Source organism: Oryzias melastigma, linkage group LG17 (assembly GCF_002922805.2).
Source record: "Oryzias melastigma strain HK-1 linkage group LG17, ASM292280v2, whole genome shotgun sequence".
NCBI classification, from domain to species: domain Eukaryota; kingdom Metazoa; phylum Chordata; class Actinopteri; order Beloniformes; family Adrianichthyidae; genus Oryzias; species Oryzias melastigma.
Window position 1 is genome coordinate 14,739,016 of NC_050528.1, and position 6,916 is coordinate 14,745,931.

The 6,916-nt window shown below is 40.7% G+C and overlaps 2 protein-coding genes and 1 long non-coding RNA gene across 3 annotated transcripts in view; 2 read left to right on the forward strand and 1 right to left on the reverse strand.

Moving 5' to 3' along the window:
- Nucleotides 1–6,916, forward strand: part of LOC112144307 (tripartite motif-containing protein 16-like) — a gene marked incomplete in the record, with an annotated part of 1,074,856 nt that overhangs the window by 122,504 nt on the left and 945,436 nt on the right.
- basp1 (brain abundant, membrane attached signal protein 1) overlaps nt 1–6,916 on the reverse strand; it is a 55,151-nt gene that overhangs the window by 7,749 nt on the left and 40,486 nt on the right. The window lies entirely within an intron of this gene.
- LOC118599929 overlaps nt 5,608–6,916 on the forward strand; it is a 3,997-nt gene continuing 2,688 nt past the window's right edge. The window contains exon 1 of the long non-coding RNA XR_004949467.1: nt 5,608–6,054. This is a non-coding gene — a long non-coding RNA (uncharacterized LOC118599929). The remainder of the gene's footprint in view (nt 6,055–6,916) is intronic.

The following is a 6,916-nucleotide window of genomic DNA, read 5'->3' on the forward strand; positions in this document are numbered from 1 at the left end:
TAGCAAAAAACAAACTTGTTTGTAAAGTTTCTATTTACAGAAAACAGTCAGTTAGGAAACAGAAGAAGACCCTTCAACTTAAAAAAAAAAAAATCAATTTAACAACAAAACCAGGAGTTTTTACTCCAAATATGGATTGACTGCGACAGCTGTTCCCACAGACCATAATATTAACGCATAAAATTCAACAACCGGCTGTCTAATGTTATGAGGATGCTGTTAATAAAGTTAAATTTTTAAATTTAGAAAATACCAGTTTTAGAGACTCATTTTTAGTTTTTATTCGTTGCACCTTAAAAGTCAGATGATGGTGAAGTTGGCGTCTGATCTTTTTAGCTTCCACTTTGACAGTTGTGGGTTAAAGAAAAAATCTATATAACATTTTTATGGTTAAAACATAAAATCTAATAAAGTTTAAAGCAGCTGCTTACAGAGGATGAAGATAAACTCAAAAGTTCAGGGAAACTGGAAGCAAAAATAAACACAAAAAAAAAAAAATCAGAAGCCAACTTCAGCTTCACACAAGCTGGTCCTTGAAAATAATATCTGACATTGAATTAATCGTGTCCTGAAAAATGTTGGAAACTACTGCCTTAAGAATTTCTATCCTGGTTGTCATACCAACCATCGACAACCTGCATCAAGTGAATCCAACCAATCAGAAGATGCAGTGGAGGGGTAAGACAGCTTCCAGGAGGGCATCTTTCTTCTCTCCATTTCAGTCTATGTATCACTGCAGCAGTTATTGATCGGTCTCTCTTTTGTCTTACGGTGGATGTTTCTGTGTTTTTGCATTTTTTTTTGTCTCTTCCTGTCCGGTCTGATCTGGAATAATAGAGGTTGCCAGGTCTGAGAGAAGATGAACATTTACCACAAATATTTCATATTTTGGGTTCTTCTTCTTCAAAATGCAATGAGAGACTGTCACACCCACCAGGGCTCCTTTGACCAGGAATGTGAGAGACACTGTGAGAGGGCCCAGGTGAACGTTGGAGGACGGTGAAGAGGATGATGAAGAAAACGGGTAATGAATGATCAGTTTGTGCAAATGTGAAGCTAAAAATGAGCAGAAGTCTGTGGATGGACAGATGGCTCGGTTCTCTTCAGATTCTTCCTCCAACTCTCACCGTTTCTGGCGAGTCATCTGTCACAAACCTCCGTGCCAACTGCTGCTCCGCTTCAACTTTCGAGTTGCCCCACCACTCACCCCCCCTCTGCCTATGAACAACCCCCCCCATCTCTGCCTCGCTTCATCTGCACGCATAAAAGGACGTCCGGTTCCTGGTGAAATGTTTTCCTCCATCCAGCAGATGGGGGGGTCTCCAGGAGGTCCTGGATCTCTGCAAATCCCCGTCCTCTGAGCTGCTGTCAACCTGGCGAGCCTGGCAGGTTCTGCGTTCCCGCCGCCCAAGCTGACACCTTAAAGGTTAGGGCTGTCACCGCCCGACCCCCCCCTCCCAGGCCCACTCACGCTCTCGCTGCGTTTCCACGCCGGCTGAGGAATCGAGGTGACAGGAGAAAAACAGGAGGAGCTGCTGCAGCATTAGAGGCAAGGAAAGCACAAAGCTTTTTCTCCCTTTCATATATATGTGTGGCATCTTGTCAAGAACATCTATTTTTACTCCTGCATTTGCATGGAACAGATTAGAACAGGAAGCCAGAAGCTCATTAGCACGACCACCTCAAAACGGAACCGTTTCCGCTATTCTTCCTTCACAGCGGGATCCTGTTTTTCACCTGGAACATCTGCAGAACTCCCCCCCCATCCCATCACCCTTTTTTTCCCTTCCACAAACTAAAACGTCAAATATTTTGCCCTGAACCGTATGAAACACATGGACGCGCGGCGTCCAGCTGGCAGCTCGAATACGAGCTCCGTTTCGCCAAACTGCAGTAGGCCGGTAGGAGGTGGGAGGGGGGGGGCTGAGAGGATGGGCGGGAAAACTGGAGCAGAAAATCTGGCCCCGCCAAACAAACACAAATAAGAAAACACTCTGGAGCTCCGCACTGACATGGGAGAGAACATGGAGGTGAAGGATCCCGGGGGAGAAAATCCCTCCGGAAGAATAGATTTAGTAAATCTCCTGGTTCTGATGGAGGCTTCCTCCTGCTGGGGAGGGGTCGGTCCTCACCACACTCTAACTCCCACCCCCCCTGCACCCCCCCTGCACGCCTTAAGTATAAATGCTGAAGTGCTTGTTAAGACAAATGACTATTCAGCCAATCACAGAGCAGATACTCAAAGCATTTCTGCATGTCGACCAGATGAAGATGATCTGATGAAATTTAAACTGAGAAAAATAATAAAAAGAAGATTTTTAGAGTGATTCAGACTCAGAATCTACTGGGATTTTCAGACAGAAACTTCACAAAATGGTCTAAATGGTTGAATTGTGGAAGTAAGAAGAAACAAAATAGTCTAGTTCAGGATGTTAAAGCACAGGAATTCACAAATGAATTAGTCTTGTGATTGACTGTAAAATCGTTCCCGGAGGTCTTTTTACTATGATTATGTCATTTTTAGGCAAAATCAAAAAGCTTCTGTTGTTTTCTTGGACATATTTTTGCAGAGCGGCAGGAGTTTGTCAGAAATTCTCCTTGAAGTTTTGGAACTTTTATCTCAGAGAAACTGCACCCACATTAACCAATCATCCATCTGTTTAAGTGCTTTCCTGCTAGCTTACAGCCCCAATCTAACATTACCGGAGCAACAAAAACGGCAACCAATATCGGAACCATCCAGCCGTACAGTTGTGATGCACCAGAATGGAGCGCAGCAGGGAGCTTGAACACTTTCTTTTTCACAAATACAGTCTTTTTCAAACAGCCTTTGATGTCTGCTCCTGGTTCACAACAATTTGAATAAAGGAATACTCAGAAATATGATTTTAAAATTAATTTCCTACAAATAGGTTCTACATCATCACAAAAATACCACAAGAACATGTTAAAAAGACCAAAAAAACACAAAAACCCACTACTGTTTGTAGTGGCTGCTGAGTCGAGGCTCTAAAGTCGGTCCAGGTCATAAAATATGCAGCGTGAGTTAAAGTCTAAAACTTCAATGGTGGGACAGACCATGTGACTGATACAAGAGATGGTTAACAATCTGAAGCTTGACTCAAGAGTATATTCAAGTATAGTGATCCCCGTACACACTTTTCTCAGACAGACATGAACATTTTCATCCTTTTCTCTTTTTCTTAAGCTCAGAAAACTGAGTCCAGATTATAGAATGAAATCAATAGCAATTGAGGATTTATGTAAATTAGGCAAAGTGTGTAATTTCTGTACTGGAGATGCAGCATGGGAGAGACTGACTGACAATTATTTACAGACACGCAGAATGAAGAACACAGAGTTTTTTGGAAAAAAAAAGTTGCAGTATGCAAAACTGAACCAAAAAAACTCACAAAACTGTGATCAAGGGACCACTGCATACACAGGTTTGTGTTTTACATAATTTCAACATTTCTTGTCTGATATTAAGATTTTAAAAAGTGAAGATTTCAATAGTTTTAGTTAAATAATGCCTGTTACCCTATTATAAATGGTATAAATCGTGTTCCCAAAACATTTTGATATTGTTGAAGAAAACATGCTTTACTTTTTTTAACATTTTTTTTACTGTGTTTCCTAAAAGATTTAAAAACACCTCATCAGACTCTCAAGACTAGGACCAAAGTTAAATGATCTATTTACAAAAACACGCAAAATATGTACACTCTTCTGTGTACTGAAAGTTTCTGTGAACGCCTGGAGACAAAGATGCAGATCAAGGAATAGAAATACAGGTTGAAGGTTTAAATAAAACACAAAGTTCACCACAAAGGCTTTAGCACGTGAAATTATTTTAGGACCACTTGATGGTGCGGTCGAGCAAATGAAGCTTCAAAAGCTTTTCTCCTTTATGAACCAATTTGATATAAAACAGATTCAAATACTTCATGTGGTTTCATGTAATCATTTCTTTTAAAGGCAGGAAAACAGAAACTTTAACAAATTTCTTAAACTAACTAGAGCAGTTAAAGAATACATAAATAAAGCAATACATAAAAAAGTAAACAAGAACCTACAAGTAAAAGAATAAAAAAAGAATCAATGAGGACCCAATTAGAAACTGCAGAAATCATGGACTCATATTGACTACCGTAGAATATAAATAGGAACAGCAGAATCAGCAGTGGATGTTACAAACCAAAATGTGTGACAGGGTGAAAAACAAAGAAGATGAAAGAAAATCCAGTAGATGTATCGTTCGACAGGACAAAACTCATTTATTGTGAAAGGATGTTTTTATTTATCTGGGTCAGAAATGCAAGAAGTATCAGAGTTTCAAGGAAGAACAGAAACATCTAGACTCTACATTTCTAAAAAGTTTAAAAGGTGATTTGTTTTCCACTTGTGACTATTTAAAAAAATATTTAAAACAAAGTATTATTTTAACTTTTCTAGCTGTAAGCTCATGTACAGTTCAGTAAAGAAAAAAAAACATACAAACTCAAAGCAAAAATGATGCAAAACTGTTTCTCTGAGGGCCACAGAGCTGGTTTTTGCACCTTTTTTGCATGAAGTTTGCATGTTTTTCATGCTGCTGTGTGGGTTTTTTTTCCATGTTTTGGATTTGACTCAGTGCCCGAAACATGTAAATTGTTCTTTCATTGAACCTTTCTGAGATCAATGACGGCTCTGAAGGTTTTCCAAAAGAAATTTTCATAAAAGATTTAGCTTCCGATGTCACAGAATGTGTGATTCATCCGCTGTAAAGAGAACTGATAATAGTCCCTAATAGTAGAGGTGAAGCACAGTTTGTGAAAGAGGGTGACCTTTGGTAGGAAATGGCAAAACGCAGTATTGTTTGAACATTTTCTCCATTGAAAATTAAATGGTGAGACGTCTAAATACATACATTCAAAAATTATACAATCCTCTAAACTCTAACTTTGGACAATCAAGCAGTCCAGTGTGTACACATACTGAATGTTACACATCCTAATAAAACTGGGACAATTTTGGGGGTAAGCATCCATTCATCGATTTACTCAATCCCTATTGGGGTCACGGTGTTGCTGGAGCCTATCCTTCGATTGGGCAAAAGCTCCTCGACAGGTCATAAATCTGTCCCACAACTACACAACCACAAACACACCTTAGGATTAAGGTAAGCCTTTAAGAAAAAAGAATCAGTATTAAAATACAAGTTCCAGGAGTGAGTTTCATGGTTTGGGCTGTCCTGACTCCCCAGGCTCTAACATCAAGCAGCTACAGTATTTTGTTTTTGAGCTCTCCCTGGATAAAGCTGACCGCCTGCCAGCTTGCTCAAAAAGCAGACAACATCACGTAAAAAACCGCTCACACACACATGGGCGTTTAGAGGATCAATTCTCAAATTGGCAGAGCTTGAGAAAACTCCTGCGCTGGAAATGGGTATTGATCGAAGCGACGACAGAGAGCCGCTGTGCGCTCAGCTGCTGCTTACGAGTCAGAGGACGCCGGCAGCTCGGCTGAGAGCCAGCGGGGCTCTTTTCTGCTTTTGCCGAGACATTTAACGCCGAACAGAAAAATCTTTCCCAATGCTTTGTTTGCTGGAGGAAACTGAAGGCAGACCAAACAAACGGAAACTCATTCTGAGCCTCTCTGTGGACCCGGTGACATTTTGATGTTTTCTCTCTCCTCAGACAGTCACATGACCACCATGTCTGCAAAGCTCTCAGGAAACTTCAGGAAAATCAAAGTTTATGTGTAAAGATGGCTGCAGTTATTGGTATTTAAGGCAGCAAAATAAGAAGCTTTGAGTACTTTCGCTGGGGTCAAGGTGGTGCTGAACCAACATCAAATGTAAAATTTACAGCTTTTGTCTTGTAGAAACTCAGCAAGAACATTCTTTTATACAACCTCTGTTTGTTTATTGGACATCATCAACTGTTTCACTAGATTTCCCAGAGTTAGAGCTGAAAGGAAATCGGTCGCTGGACTGTTAAGGAAACTTCTCTTCAGACAGATTGTGAAGTGGATGTGACGGGCTGGGTGGTACAACCAACATTTCATATCCTGGTAACAGCAACACATGACGATACAGAAATTAATTTCATAACTGATTAGTTATAAAATGGTGTCACTAAAGTTTGAATTGACAAACAAATCAAAAGTTGTAATAAATGTTTCTTTCATTTTAGAACCTTTTTTTAAGAAAGACATGTTGGTACAATACGTTCTCACTCCCAACTCGTTGTACATGGATGTATGGTTCGGCCCCCCTCTGTCATCACTTTATGACATTATGGGTGTCCCCAACCCGCCATTTTTTGACATGTTGGCTGTACCTTTAAATTAGGGGTCCCCAACCTCAGGGCCGCGAACCAGTAACAGTCTGAGGGCCGTTTGGTACCGGGAGACAGACAGGGTAAAAATCCATACGCTGATAAGTGATTCCCTAACCCTGAGGACGCGGACCAGTATCCTAACCCGAACCCAGAACCGGTACCGTGTCCGTTACAAAGTCTGGTACCACATCTGGCACCGCCTCCCAACAGTAAGGGACCTGTCATTTAATAGGAACAGCCAGCATGACAAAGAACAACGAGTTGGAGACACCCTAAACATCAAAAAGTAAAGGGACCCGAACCAAACGTCCATATATGACGAGATGTGAGTGAGTATGTGTAGGTTGGTCATTAACCCTTTAGCATCAGAGCCTTAGTTCCAGTGTTAGCTACTATGACTCTTTAACTGTTAATTTACGTTAAGTCTGGTTGATTCTGAAGTGGAGAAAAGCTGCCCTGCTCTAATGTGCAACAGTAGTGAAGGATTTATGCAATCAAGCAGCGAAAAGCTGCTTTGCATCACTTTGTATACTGGGGCCAAACCGATGTGAAAAACCACTTTACTCAATCAGCTAATTCACATTGGTAGCATA